Here is a 14545-nt window from a genome sequence, read left to right on the forward strand (position 1 = left end):
TTCCCACAGAGAATTCAGGTGCTCATTTGACATCAATGATTATAAATACAGTGGTTTAGTAATTTTATAAAAATTATAAAATATAATTTTATATTGTATTATATATATTATATATATACTATAGTAAAGTTTATAAACAGAATTCCCGTTAGCAGTTTTTCTATAATGTATTGAATCAGAGAAGCAGCAGTTATTGGAAACTTCAGAATAAAATGATTTTTTTCCCACATATATCTACCCCCTCCTGTGAGTCGTTGGAGTATCCTCTACAACTCGGTTAAAAAAAGCAACCCGGGCTCCCCTTCTCTGGTTAATTCATGCTCAGTGATTAACCCTCCAGGCCCAGCCACCTCCCGGGGTGTGTAGACCCAGCTCTCACTGCTGGGACTGCCCAGCCAGGTCTCTGACCCTTTGCTTCTGGCCTCTGGGTGCATAATTCAAGTCAGTTCTTCAGTGAGGGCCAGTTAAATTCAGAGGCAGGAGTCAAACCCCCATTTGCTCTCAGGTTCAAGCCAGAATCTCCAGTCCAGGGTTGGCAACAGCAAAATTGGTGCTTTGAAGCCTCCCCTAATCCCACCTCCTTTTGCCATCTTCTGTCTCTTCTCTACATATTGGAAGCCAGAGGGAGAAAGTCATGATTAACCGGGGCTCGTGCTCTCATGGCATAATATGATCAGAGTTTTCTCGATCCAGGGCACCGGGCAGAATCCTCATGATTAATTTTACCAGTTCTAAGATTATATTTTGCCAGTTCTATTAGTTTCCTAGGGCTGCCATAAGAAATTAGCACAAACTTGGTGGCTTAAAACAGCCAACATGTATTCTCTCACAGTTCTGGAGGCCAGAAGTTCAAAATCAAGGTGTCCACAGGGCCATGCTCACTCCGAAGTCTCTAGGGAAGAATCCTTTCTTGTCTCTTCCAACTCTTAGTAGCTCCAGGCTTCCTTGGTTTATGTCCCCATAATTCCAACCTCTGCCTCTGTTTTCACATGGCCTTCTCCTCTGTGTGTTCTTCCTTCCTATTGTTCTATCAAGTCTTTTGTCGTTGGATTTAGGGCCCACCTTTACCCAGGATGATCTCATCTTGAGATCCTTAATTACATCTGCAGAAACCCTTTTTCCAAATAAGGTCACACTAACAGGTGGACATATCTTTTTTTTTTTTTTAATTTATTTTTTTTTTTTACTTATGGCTGTGTTGGGTCTTCATTTCTGCGCGAGGGCCTTCTCCAGTTGTGGCAAGCGGGGGCCACTCTTCATCGCGGTGCGCGGGCCTCTCACTATCATGGCCTCTCTTGTTGCGGAGCACAGGCTCCAGACGCGCAGGCTCAGTAATTGTGGCCCACGGGCCCAGCCGCTCCGCGGCATGTGGGAACCTTCCAGACCAGGGTCCGAACCCGCGTCCCCCGCACCGGCAGGCAGGCTCTCAACCACTGCGCCACCAGGGAAGCCCCTGGACATAACTTTTGATGGGCCACCATTCAACCCACTATGCCAGGTATGTAAGAAGAGGGTGTCGGAACCTGAGTTAGCTGGTCCTGTATTTCTGATGTATTTTAATGATTTCAAGCCCCTTAGAGAACACATTGCCTTTTTTTTTTTTAGTTAAACAATTTTTTTTCACTGTGTCACACGGCTTATGGGATCTTAGTTCCCCGACCAGGGATTGAACCCGGGCCCTCAGCAGTGAAAGCACAGAGTCCTAACCACTGGCCCACCAGAGAATTCCCCCATTGCCTTTTGAAGCTTCCCAGCTGGCCCTATCTCAAATCTGGCTCTTGGCTAGGGAGGGGAGGGCAGAAGTTGTGCACTGATGTAAGAAACAGACATTTGAAAGAAGTCTTACAACGGCATTCTGTACATTCCTCCACCAGAACTCCACTGGTGAGTGTTCAATAAACCTAGTTTCGTGAAACTACATCTACCAATATAACTAATATAACTCCCTTCATTATCCTCCCCAGTCAATATTACCATCCTGCTTAAACCCAACATCTACCTTCCCACTCTTATTCCCAAGTATTGACCAAAGTACTCACCTGCCTTGTATTAAATTCATGACCACCACCAACAAATGGACATTAAACACTGATCAGCAATCCTACCTTGTTTTCCTAATAAGTATACTTCCCATCTCCCAGAACAGCTATTTCATACTTTCCCCTCTATCATCAAGAGTTCATCCCCCAACACTCTTAGCCAATAATCGTGCTTCTCAATGTATTGATAAAATTAAAACGGTATTTCCATTCTCAAATCTGTAATCAGCTGGCATGATATCCATAATCTCTGTCTACCTTTGTCTTTCCTCTTGTTATATTTTTTTCCTATCACACACTACTCCTTTTGGATAGCTTCTTATAACCTCTTCTGAAGGACCTCACTCCTGCAATGAGCTCTTCTTTCTATCAGCAGCTCTCCCTCCATGGATCATTCCTACTTCCATGTATCAATTCTGCTAGTATCCAAGCATGTTCTCGCAGCTCCAATACATTATGAATAAGCTCTTCCTTGGCCTGAAAGCCCTCATCTATTTGGCGTCTTTTTCTCCACTCCCTTTTTCAGCAATTCTTTTTCATTTTAAAACTCATTTTCCTTGGATTTCATTTCCCATTACTCTATGAATTCTATCCATGTTCACGTCTCAAACACTTCCGTGTTGTCAATTTCATTGATTATCTCTGTATCCTTAGCTTCCTTAAATTTATTTGAACAATTTCCCTGTTCTTTGCAGATTTCTGCACATTTTATTTTCTTTATTGTATCAGTGACTTCGTTTTTTTGTTTTGCTTTGTTTTGTTTTGCTATATCCAATTTATGCAGAAATAAAATCCTATGGCCAATCTACCTACCTCAGTTTTCCACTTGGGGGGACTGATTTTTTTAAATCTTGGAGCACTGCTAAATTATGCATATATCTGTTTTAGCAATAGCATTAAAACATCCTTCTGTAGTATAAATTCTATGTATCAAACAAAATGGTCATTGGGTTCTGAAATCTACCAGAATAATGAATAATTATCTTTAAAAATTGGCAGGACTTTTTTTCCTGCAGAGGTGATTGCAGCATGACTTTTTGTGCAAATTAGACTGTTAAATTATTTCTTTGGAGCAAGAGGGTCTAAATATATTCTAATAGTGTACATTTGTATAGCCCTTTATAGTTTTCAAGGAAATTTCATGTCCATTATTTTATTTCATCCTTACAACCACCCTGTAAGATACTGGTATTTATCTAATTTTCACAAACAGGAAGAATGAGGCTCCCAGAGTGTATATGACTCAAGGCATTAGTATTTTTGAAAACTCTCCAGGTAATTTTAGTGTGCAGCTAAGTTTGAGAACCAGTAGATTACCTGTCCTTTTTGGAGGAGTGCTGTCTCTCCAGTTGAACTCCTTCCACTCTTACCTTCAAAGGGATTTTTACTGCAGTTTAAAAGAGAAGATGACCCTCTTGGGACCAAGTTTCTTGCAACACAGATATCAGCCATTTATAAGGGAAAAAAAGGAATTAAAAAAACACCATAAGCCCCTTTAGATATATAATTTTCTCCCACGCTAATGGATGTTTCTGCATCTGTATTGATTGGAAGATAAAGGAAGTCAAAATGTATACAGTGTGATTTGTGGGAAAGTATCAAAACATTCGGACCTATCTCATAGGTTTTCACACATCATATGGATATTCATATTCAAATGTACATTTAAATATCTTATGAATATCGCCATCTTCTTATTCTTTCTAAAGGAATTACAAATGTGGCTCTGATAATATGGTTTACCTGTCTCTTTTTAATAGCTGGGGATAACATTAGAATGATTTGAGAAAGAGCCTAAGTATCTTAACACATCCCAACATATGTAAGGTCTGAGAACTGTTGGTTGTAAAATAATTTTTACATTTCTCCACTAAGCTCTGAGGCTGAACTGGAAAATGGGAGTTATTCTGCTGTGATGATGAAATGGCTCTGCTCCTAAGCAGGCACTGGGGAGAGGCGATGTTGGTAAAATGTAAACCAGCAGCACACTGCAGTTTTTCAGTTATTAAGAGAGCATTTTTCTTGCAAAGTTGGGCTACGAATGAAGAGCAAATAAAAAATAAATATTCCCAGAGCGCAAGCATATTCCAAGACTGATAGCAATATTATTGAAAGAAGAGTATAAAAATTGAATTAAAAATGATGATCCTTATATCTTTAAAATGAAGATCAGGTCTTAAGAATATAAGGTTGCATTGTTACATTATATTCTGAAATCTTTGCTTCAGTTTGCTATATGTAAAAATGGGGATATAGTTTTTAAATTCACACAAAGCCTGGAGAGTTTCCTTTTTAATTTTCTCAGCACATAAAGAGCAGAATGAAATCACTTTTTTGGTTGTTGTTACTGAATTAGTTTCCATTACTACATTTTAAGTGAAATACACTTAATTATGATTGCTTAAGTGACTCATTATAAGGGAGCTGTTGGAGACTCATGCTCTGTCCATTTATTTATCTCTAAGTATTATACTGAAATGGCAGACAACACTTTCTTGAACGCCATTTTCATCAGATGCATGCCCAGCTCAAGAACATGGATTCCTGTTACTATTAAATGAAACCTAAATACTTTCATCTAATTTCTAAGGTGCCATCTCTATCTATCTTGTTTCTTCCTGTTTCCCAGCATGCACTCTGTCCCAGTCAGACTGTTTTCTGTCACCCCTCCCACTTCCTCATGCTAATGCCCAGACCCGTGGCTGTGTTCCTGCTGCTTTCTCAGCTGGATTGCCTTCTCTCTCCTCTCCACTCAGGAAAACAGTCTTTCTCCAAGGCATCACTCAATTCACATCACTTCTGTGAAACCCCTTCCAGCTGCTCCGGACCACACTGATCTTGCCATCTTTCTAAGCCTCCATGATAACCCGGCAGCAGATTCTCCTGGTCCACCTGCATTAAGAAATTTCTAGCACAGGGCCCTTGCTCTCAGGTACCAAGAGGAATGCATACCCATGTCCAAAGCTGAGATGCCATATCCTGTAGTACACCCCACTGATATTGTACTTCCTGTGTAAGGGCAGGGTCCATGGGAACCAAAGGGCAATGTAGCTCTTGACCAGACAATGCTACAATTACTGTCTCAAGATGGAAGGGGTCCCATAAGCAGATTTTTTGAATGTTTGTGTTGTGCTGCCAAGATCAGTTGACTTTTTGGTGCCCCTGCTTACTCATCAGAAAATATGTTAGGTTTACTGCTCCTTGGGGAATAATCCATTTTCAAAATTCTGCAACTGATTTTCTTTGTATTCAACAGATGGACTTTTGCTCATTGATTTAGCACCATGTTGGCATCATTAAATTTAATTAAACAAACAAGTTGGTTATAGTCTCCTTTCTTCTTATCATGTACTTCCTGAGTGATATTGACCACATATAAATGGCATGTCACCATTTCAGCTGAGGTGTGAATTATGCCCTACTATAGACTATTAGCAAGTAATCCAGACTATTCCTACCTCAATCCATACCCCTTATGTGATTCAGCAGTGTGTGAGGAGCCAGTACTGCTTTGCCCTGTTTTCTCCCCAAGTCTGAGGAGCCACTGAGCAGACTGAGCTTGTTGCACCTGCTGGTATAGCAACCCGCCAAGGCTACCATGATTTTGAAGGGAGGGAGGACTACAGCTTCTACCTCCTGTGAAATTCAATCAAGAATATCCCACGCCCAAACTGATCTGGTTTCTCAAAATTACCGCTCACAAATGCCTCCGGTCCACTTCGTCTTACTCTCTGTCCTCCAGGGATGGGTTAGAATAGGTTAGGACAGAGGTTCTCAATTCTAGCTGAACATTAGAATCACTTTGGGAGGTTTTTTTGGGGGGGGGGAGGGTGTGGTAGCAGCTTTATTGAGATATGATTCATATAGTATATAATTCACACATTTAAAGGTGTGTGAATTCAATGGCTTTTAGTATATTCACAAAGTAGAGTAACAGTTAATTTAGAACATGTTCATAATCTCAGAAAGAAACTCCCTACTTTTTAGCTATCTCTCCTCTAACTCCCACCCCCATACTCTCAGCCCTAAGCAACCACTAGTCTACTTTGTCTCTACAGATTCACCTAACCTGGATATTTCATAAAATTGAGATCATATAATATGTAGTCTTCTGTGACTGGCTTCTTTCACTTAGCATAACGTTTTCAAACTTCATCCATGTTGCAGCATATATTAGTACTTCATATAGTACTAATTAGTAAATTGTTATGGCCAAATAATATTCCATTGTATAGGTATGTCACATTTTGTTTATTCATCCATCAGTTGATGGACATTTGGGTTGTTTCTACTTTTTAGCCATTATGATCTTTTATCCATCCTGAATAATGTTGCTATGAACATTCGTGTACAAGTTTTTATGTGGACATAATTTTCAATTTTCTTGCATATGTATCTAAGAGTACAACTGCTGTATTCAAATGATAACTCTATTTTAACATTTGAAAAACTTCCAGACTGTTTTCCAAAATGACTGCACATTTTTATATTCCTACCAGCAGTATGACTTCTAATTTTCTCCATATTCTCACCAACACTTGTTATTATTTGACTTTTTAATTCTGGCTGTGCTTGTAGATGTGAAGTTTCTCATTTTGATTTTTATTTGCAACCTTTTGGCTAATGATGAGGAGCTACTTCTCCTGTGCTTATGGGTAATTTGTTTATCTTATTTGGATAAATGTCTATTCAGGTTCTTTGACCATTTTCAATTGAGTTATTTGCCTTTTTATTACTGAATTATAAAAATTATAAAATTTCAAAAATCATTTAAAATGTCTTTGTATATTCTAGATATGAGTCCCTTATCAGATATATGATTTGCAAATATTTTCTCCCATTTTGTGGGTTGGAAAGTTTTGTAATAACGTTAATGCCTGGAAGTACTTTTAGAGATGCAGATTTACTTAATCTGCTGGCTACCTCCACTCATATTTTTTTTAGTGTGCCAGGCATAGAAGTACTGCGTTAAGATATCTACCACCTTAGAGTCCTAGAACTGTCCTCTTTTGCCTTTAGAGCAAGGACCAATTTACTGATAACAACTATTTCCAGACCCAAAGTAATTTTATTTGGGAGTTTTATTGCCCTTTGCTGCTGCAGAGCTTTGAGCAGGGTCACCCAGGTATTCCTAAGCAGACTGATCTAACTTTGAACTTGAGAAGAAGAGATTGAGAGTCTCATTCCCTTTTCTCCCTTTCAGTTCCTTATGCAAAATCTTTGATGATACCCTCACCATCACGCAGACTTCTGCATCTCAAGTAGTTTTGGGAGGAACAAAATTTACCAAGTCAGAGAGAGGAAGGTAAAAGTAGAGGGTCTTCTAACACCTTTCCTCAGAGAGTAAAACACCCTTCCTTTGTATTTATAAACCTACAAAGACAAATCTATTGACATTTGCTACACTAAAGAATATGCCCCAGATGACCTACTATTGTTACTTCTAGATTTAGGTGCAGTTGCACAATTTTGAATGGCAGTTTCCCTTGCTTAAAACATCAATAGATAGGTGATAAGTAGAGGATCCATAGATGATAGATAGATAGATAGATGATAGATAGATAGATGATAGATAGATAGACAGGTAGATAATAGCTAAAATTCTATACCCTCTACACAGGCTTATGATTTCCACCACTGCATCCACTGTTTGTTAAGAGGGTGCTAACTGATATTTAGTAGGTCAATTCCTCATCTTTTTCTTTATAGGATAGTTCAGCAACCTTCTTCCTCCTCTTGAATTTAAATGTAGTCATTTTGAAAACCCCAAATGCCCCCATTTAGTTTCAAATTATGCTTTTAAAACACTGATTCCCAAATCCCCAAATATATGTTTTCAGCCAGGACAACTCTGTGCCCTAAAGCCCTCACCCAAATTTCTAACTGCCTGTGCTGTGAATCAGTCCATGTGTAAATCCCACGGGCAACTGAAACTCCATGTTTCCCAGGAAAACTCATTTTCCCTCCTTCCAACCTGCTCCCCATCTGCATTTCTTGTCTAAGACACCTTCCACTGTGCATTTCATCACCTTAGGCTTCTGACCTCTCCTCCTGCTTTCCTCCAAGTTAATTACCTCCTAAAAATCTCTTGATTTCATCCCTTCGAATCCCTGCTTACTAACCTTTACCTGGGGGACTATTGCAATAGCCTCCTAATTATTTTCCCTGCCTTCAGTGGCTTCGTAATCCAATCCAAAGTGAATTTTCTAAAAGGAAAATCTAATCAGTTGTGTCCACTGCTTAAATCCCTTTATTGGCCTCTCACCAATGCTAGTGGCTCTGCCCAGCTGGTGGTCACAGAAGCCTTGGGGATTTAATGGAAGAGTTCCAGAAGGTCTATGTCATTCACAATAATGGCACCTGTTCCTTTTTAGTTTTACCAATCAGTTAATAGAATAGGAAAAAAATTGTCAAAACTAATCAATAAATAAATCAATGATTTTAAGCATCTCTCTCTTAACAAAGGAACACTTTGCTAACTTCTCACTTCATACCTAATGAACAGGGACTGCTGTGGTCAGTGAATTTCAAAGTGAACAAGCTCATGTCTCACGCAGTTTGTTACTCGATTGTATCCCACTAGCCATGATGGTTTTGAATTGCTTTTAGCTGTAGTCTTAGTTTTTCTTTTATACCCATAATGGACCATTTGTTTTTTAAAAAAAGTGTAAAGAATATAATGTCAAAATTCAAGTTAGGAGAATAAAGATAACAATTCTGCAATCTTATCTCACACTGATCTTCACCAGATCTGTAACTTGTATAAATAACAAGTTATCTTTGCAGCAGATTTATATATATATATATATATATATAGAGAGAGAGAGAGAGAGAGAGAGATCTTATGCAGAAACCAATATATTTACTACTTTAAAAAAAGGAAACAGAGGAAATATAGTAATGAATATATTTAAGTTGACCATTTATTGTATATAAAGAATAAAACTCTATGTTGTTTAAGAAGATAGATTGGAAAGGTGACCAAGATAGTATAGTGGAGTAGGAACACACTGAACTCCCCTACTCTCACAGGTACACCAAAATTACAACTATTTACAGAGCAACTATCTATGAAAACAACCTGAAGACTAGCAGAAAACATTTTTCCACAACTGAAGATATACAGAAGGAACCACAATGAGATGGGAAACAGGGAGTGGAGAAGTGATATGGTGAAGACCCACACCCCTGTGTAGGCAACCCACAAATGGGAGGATAATTACAATTGCAGAGGTTCTCCCCAAGGAGCAAGAGATTGTAGAGAAAAGGGAACCCTTGTGCACTGTTAGTGTGAATGTAAATTGGTGCCACCACTATGAAAATAGTATGGATGTTCCTCAAAAAATTAACAATAAAACTGCCATATGACCCAGCAATTTCACTCCTAGGTGTTATCTGAAGAAAGCAAAAACACCAATTTGAAAGATATGTGCACTCCAAAGTTCATTTACAATAGCCAAGCTACGGGGGCAACATGTGTCCATCAAAAAGTGAAGTGATGAAGAAGATGTGGTGTATAAACAAAGGAATATTACTCAGCCTTAAAAAAATGAAATCTTTCCATTTGTGGCAACATTGATAGATCTAGAGGATATATGCTAAGTGAAATAAGTCAGACAGAGAAAGACAAATACTGCATGATCTCACTATGTGGAATCTAAAAAACAAGACATACAAGAAAACAACACAAAAGGAAAACAGATTCATAGGGACAGAGTACAAACAGGTGTTTCCAGAAGGGAAAGGGTTGAGGTGGGTGAACTAGGAAGGGGATTAAGAGGTACAAACCTCTGGTTATATAATAAATAAGTCACAGGGATGTAGCATGCAGCATAAAGAATGTGGATGATATATTGTAATAACTTTGTATGGGAACAGATGGTTACTAGATTTATCCTCACGATCATTTCCTAATCTATGCAAATGTCAAATCACTATGCAGTACACCCGAAAGTAACATAATACCCTGCGTCAACTATATTTTAATTTAAAAATGGAAGAGGAAGGAAGGAAGGGAGGGAGGGAGGGAGGGATGGAGGGAGAGAGGGAGGGAGGGAGGAAGGAAGGAAAGAAATAGATTGGACACAGCAGCCTAAAATCTTCTCTTGTCTCATCATGTAGAAACATAGAAATTAAAAAGTTGTTTCTTTAATTCATGATCAAGAAGACAGCTTTTGCCCACTTTTAATGAAGTGATTAATATTTACATTTTAATATGCATATTAATACACATTTCATTCCCACACCAAAACAAGTTAGTCACTCCTAATTTGTCAACAAATTATACTTGCAACAAATTATGCTTTTTACATAGTTAATATAAAGTCAAATAGTACAGATCATTGATAATGAGAAAAGGCAGATTTTGTCTATAATAGGACTATTATTAAAATTAAAATTATATTTTAATTGGATTTTTTTAAATCTAGAAGAGGCAAGATCAATTGAGTCACATGCTGCTGATAAGTAAAGAAAGATGAGGACTGAGAATGCCTTCACTCATCCAGTTTTTCCCCAAACCCACAGAAAATCAGAGTTTTCTTTAGGCAATGCTATCAAATACTGAACTCATATAGTCCTCAGTTACTCATTCGGCAAATATTTTGAGTACCTATCACGTTCCAGACCCTTAGATACAATGCTAGCAAGTGGTCTCTGCTCTCATGAAGTTTAGAGTATAAAAGAAAAAAACAAAACAAAACCAAACTAAGGGAAAAAAGCAATCAATTAAATAATTACAAATTGTTATGAGTACTATGAAAGTGTCACTTTCAGTCTACTTGAGAAGAGGACATTTGAGCTGAGACTTGCAGGGTTAAAAGGGAGGACCTGCCGGGGAAACATTTTGCATCAATAACCCTGAAGGAAGATAACCTGAAAGATTCATGGAATTGAAAGGAGGCCAGTGTGACTGGAGCTTGGGAAGGCATGGGGGAGGGAAGTAGCCAAAATGAGGTTAGGATGGTAAGAAAGGGCTATGGTGAGAAGTTTCGTTTTTTTAAAATAATAAAATGGAAAAAAAATTTTTAAGTGTTTTAGCCAACTAACATGATTCGATTTACATTTAAGAAATATAAATCCGGAGAGTTCTCTTTTCGGTATAGAGGAATGAGCTCCTGACAAACCAATCTCCCACATATAATAGTGTAAACTCTGTGAAACAAGAAAAAGCAACTACTTGAGGTTTGTGGAAACTTCACAAAAGGGGGAGATTCAGGGCCCTGTGTAAGCTGGTCCCCACCACTTTCCTGATATTTTTTCCTTTCCTCTCTCCCCCTTGCGCCTTCTTTTCCAGGCACTTACTGTGCTGCCCACCTGGAGCCCTCTTCCCGCACACGTGCCTGGCTGGCTCACGTTCTCTGCACACCTGCACAAAGCCCTTTCCGGACCCTCTGATAGAAAATAACAACCTTCCGGTCCTCCACCCTGCCAGGGCAGCCCACCCCCTTGCCCTGCCTTATTCTTTCTCATAACACCTGTCGCCATCTGACACACCGTATTTTTGCTTGTTTGTTTATTGTCCTTTTTACCCAAGCACACCCACTAGAATGTAAGCTTCATCAGAGGAGGGACAACTCCAGCACCTAAAACGGTGCCTGGAACAAAACAGTAAACAAAACAAAACAAAACAAAAAACAGTATAGAGTAATTGAATGGATGGATGAATCTGAGATATTCCAAAGGGCTGGAGGGATCTCATTTGACAGTCTGATAACAGAAAGTCCTTCTGCACATAATGATGTCCGTGGACAAAGGAACGATGGCTGGTGCACTGACTCGACTGGACAGGCTGCGACATGTCTGATGTTAGTGTGACCCATAAAACCTTGGAGGGTCAAGTCCACAGAAGCCTTGTGATTTTTCTGATGCAATTCCCTCAGATGAGATAATTAAGATTTGAAATGTGAAATGACTTGCTGAATTCACATAGCAACAGGGGAGATAATGGGCTTTTTTTTTTTTTTTAATTCACGGTAGCTTTTTTCTTTTTCTTTTAAATCTTTATTTAATCCTTTTTTTTTTTTTAACTTTTTATTTTATATTGGAGTAACGACCTAATTGGGAAAAGAATCTGAAAAAGAATAGATACATGTATATGTATAACTGAATCACTTTGTTGTACAACTGAAACTAAGACAATGTGCTTTGTGATCCCTGGTCCAAATCTCTCCACATATACCCATATCCCCCAGCCTACCTGCTATGGACTAAATTGTGTCCCCCCCAAATTCATATGTTGAAGCCCTAACCCCCAATGTGACTTTAATTGGAGATAGGACCCATAAAGAAGTAACTCAGGTTAAATGAGGTCATAGGCTGCTCTGACAGAATTAGTGCCCTTATAAGAAGAAACAGCAGAGCGCTTACTCTCTTGCTCTCTTCCCCGTACACACTGGGGAAAGGCCTTGTGTGGACACAGTGAGAAGGTGACCATCTGTAAGCCAGGAAGAGAGCCCGCACCAAGAACCAAACCCTGCCAGCACCTTGATCATAAACTTCCCAGCCTCCGTCATTCAAGCTGTCCAGTCTAGAGTATTTTATTATAGCGGTGAGCTAAGACACTGCCCTCCCTCCTCAGTTACTGCCTCTTGTAAAACGGGAGTCAAGCTGCTAATCTATGTCACCAGGTGGTTGTGTCAGTCACTTAGAGAGGAATAAGGAATAAACTGGGAAGTGGGTTATAATTAATATCTTTAGTCGGCTCACATTCTCAGACATAGCCTTCACAGGTGATTCATTCGACTAATTCAGTGGCTTAAACCTGACGTTTATAACAGCCATCAGAACCATATCTATGTGAACATTTCAGAAGAGATTCCAACCATCTTCTTCTGTTGTCTTGCTCTTTGAGCACAGTGGAGGCAGGAACAGTCAGGGAAAGACAAGCTGCTGTTTTCCAATTCAGTCTCTCAGCTTCCCTGGGTAATTCACCCCGTGTGAAAGCAATGAAGCATGGATTTCACTTCTAATGATATAGACTCAGGCATATTAACCCAATTATTTTATTAAATTACTTACAGAAAATTTCTCTTATCTGGTGTTTGAATTACCTTCTTATTCCTAAAACTGAAAAAGAAAACTGGAGACTCAAGTCTTATTTTAGAAGAATCCCTGCCAGCAAAAATATTGATATTTAAATCCTGAGTTGGAGGTAAGAAAGTGGGGGAGATTGCGTTAGAATTCAGTCCAATTCACCCACAGTTTATAAAATGTAAATGATATGCAAAGCTCTGGTTATGGTATTGAAAATGCAAGAAAACCTAAGTCTTGCTCTGCGGTCTAGTTAGAGACACATTCAAGATTCAACAGAAAGCATTCAGAAGCAATGTGGAGACCAGGCAAGATAATGACATGTGTACAAACATCAAATTGCTTCTTCCCCATTCCTACTGAAATGATGATAAAGATTATGGAAGGACCTCCGGTGTTGCAGTTCAAGGAAAGATTGTATATACATACATACATGTAGATGATAGATAGATAGATAGATAGATAGATAGATAGATAGATGCCAGAAACGTTGAAGAAATCATTTAGAAATAGTGAGATAGGATTGGATTAAAAGAAAGAATCATCTACTACCGTGCTGTCTGCCCAGAAAGTAAGGGAAGAGAATCTAGCAAAACTGCATTAAAATCCTAGGATGCAAAGCAGTGAGGATTAGTACTGACAGGCTGTGGGGTAATGTGGAGGGAGATGGTGATGTATTACTTCCAATATTCAATATCCAGTGTAATATTGAAGAGCTGGGTGAAACATTTCCATTCTTCCAGCATATGTGGACATTCTCGTGAGCTGGAGCCACGTAGAAGGTACACATCAGGGCAAGCATCAGGGGGACTGATCCTCTAGGGATTCAACACAGGGAAGGTCCCTGCTGAGATGCCTTCCCGGCCTGGGTCAGGCTGTACAGTGACTGACGTTGAAGAGGGGATGGAGGTATGCCAGAAGGGAACTGCTCTGAAGTAAACCAGAGAAAAGCTGAGCGCTCCTGTCTCCCTTCCACTAGACTGAAAGATTGAGGAAGAAGTAGAGTCCTCCAATCTTAGAAAAAGCACACACACAAAATCATGAAATCCTAACTATACAAGCTAATCTTGAGCAAACATGGACCTTCCTCCTAAAGGGACAATAAACAGAAAGCTATTTAAGCCATCAAATATTTCATAACAAAAGGAACAAATGTCATCTTCTGAAATCCACAGTTATTATCAGAAACAGGGGCATTTAAAAGAAACTGTGTAATCTTTGTTCTCAGTTTCTTATATTTCATGTTTGTCCTGTGTGTCCAACTTTAGCACTTAATGCCCTCCACCACCATCAGAGCTGATTCCTCTTGCATGTTTGCCCTCTCTCGGTAATCCATGTGTTCATCTTTCACTGATTTCCCAGGAACCATTCCATAGTGGCTCAGCCCATAGTAGTAGTAGTAACTCTTTTTGTTCACATCAAAACAATAGAAACCTTTAACCAAAACATTTCCTCAAAATAGATCATCACAAATA

Source organism: Balaenoptera borealis (assembly GCF_965194805.1).
Source record: "Balaenoptera borealis genome assembly, chromosome: 8".
Lineage (NCBI taxonomy): Eukaryota > Metazoa > Chordata > Mammalia > Artiodactyla > Balaenopteridae > Balaenoptera > Balaenoptera borealis.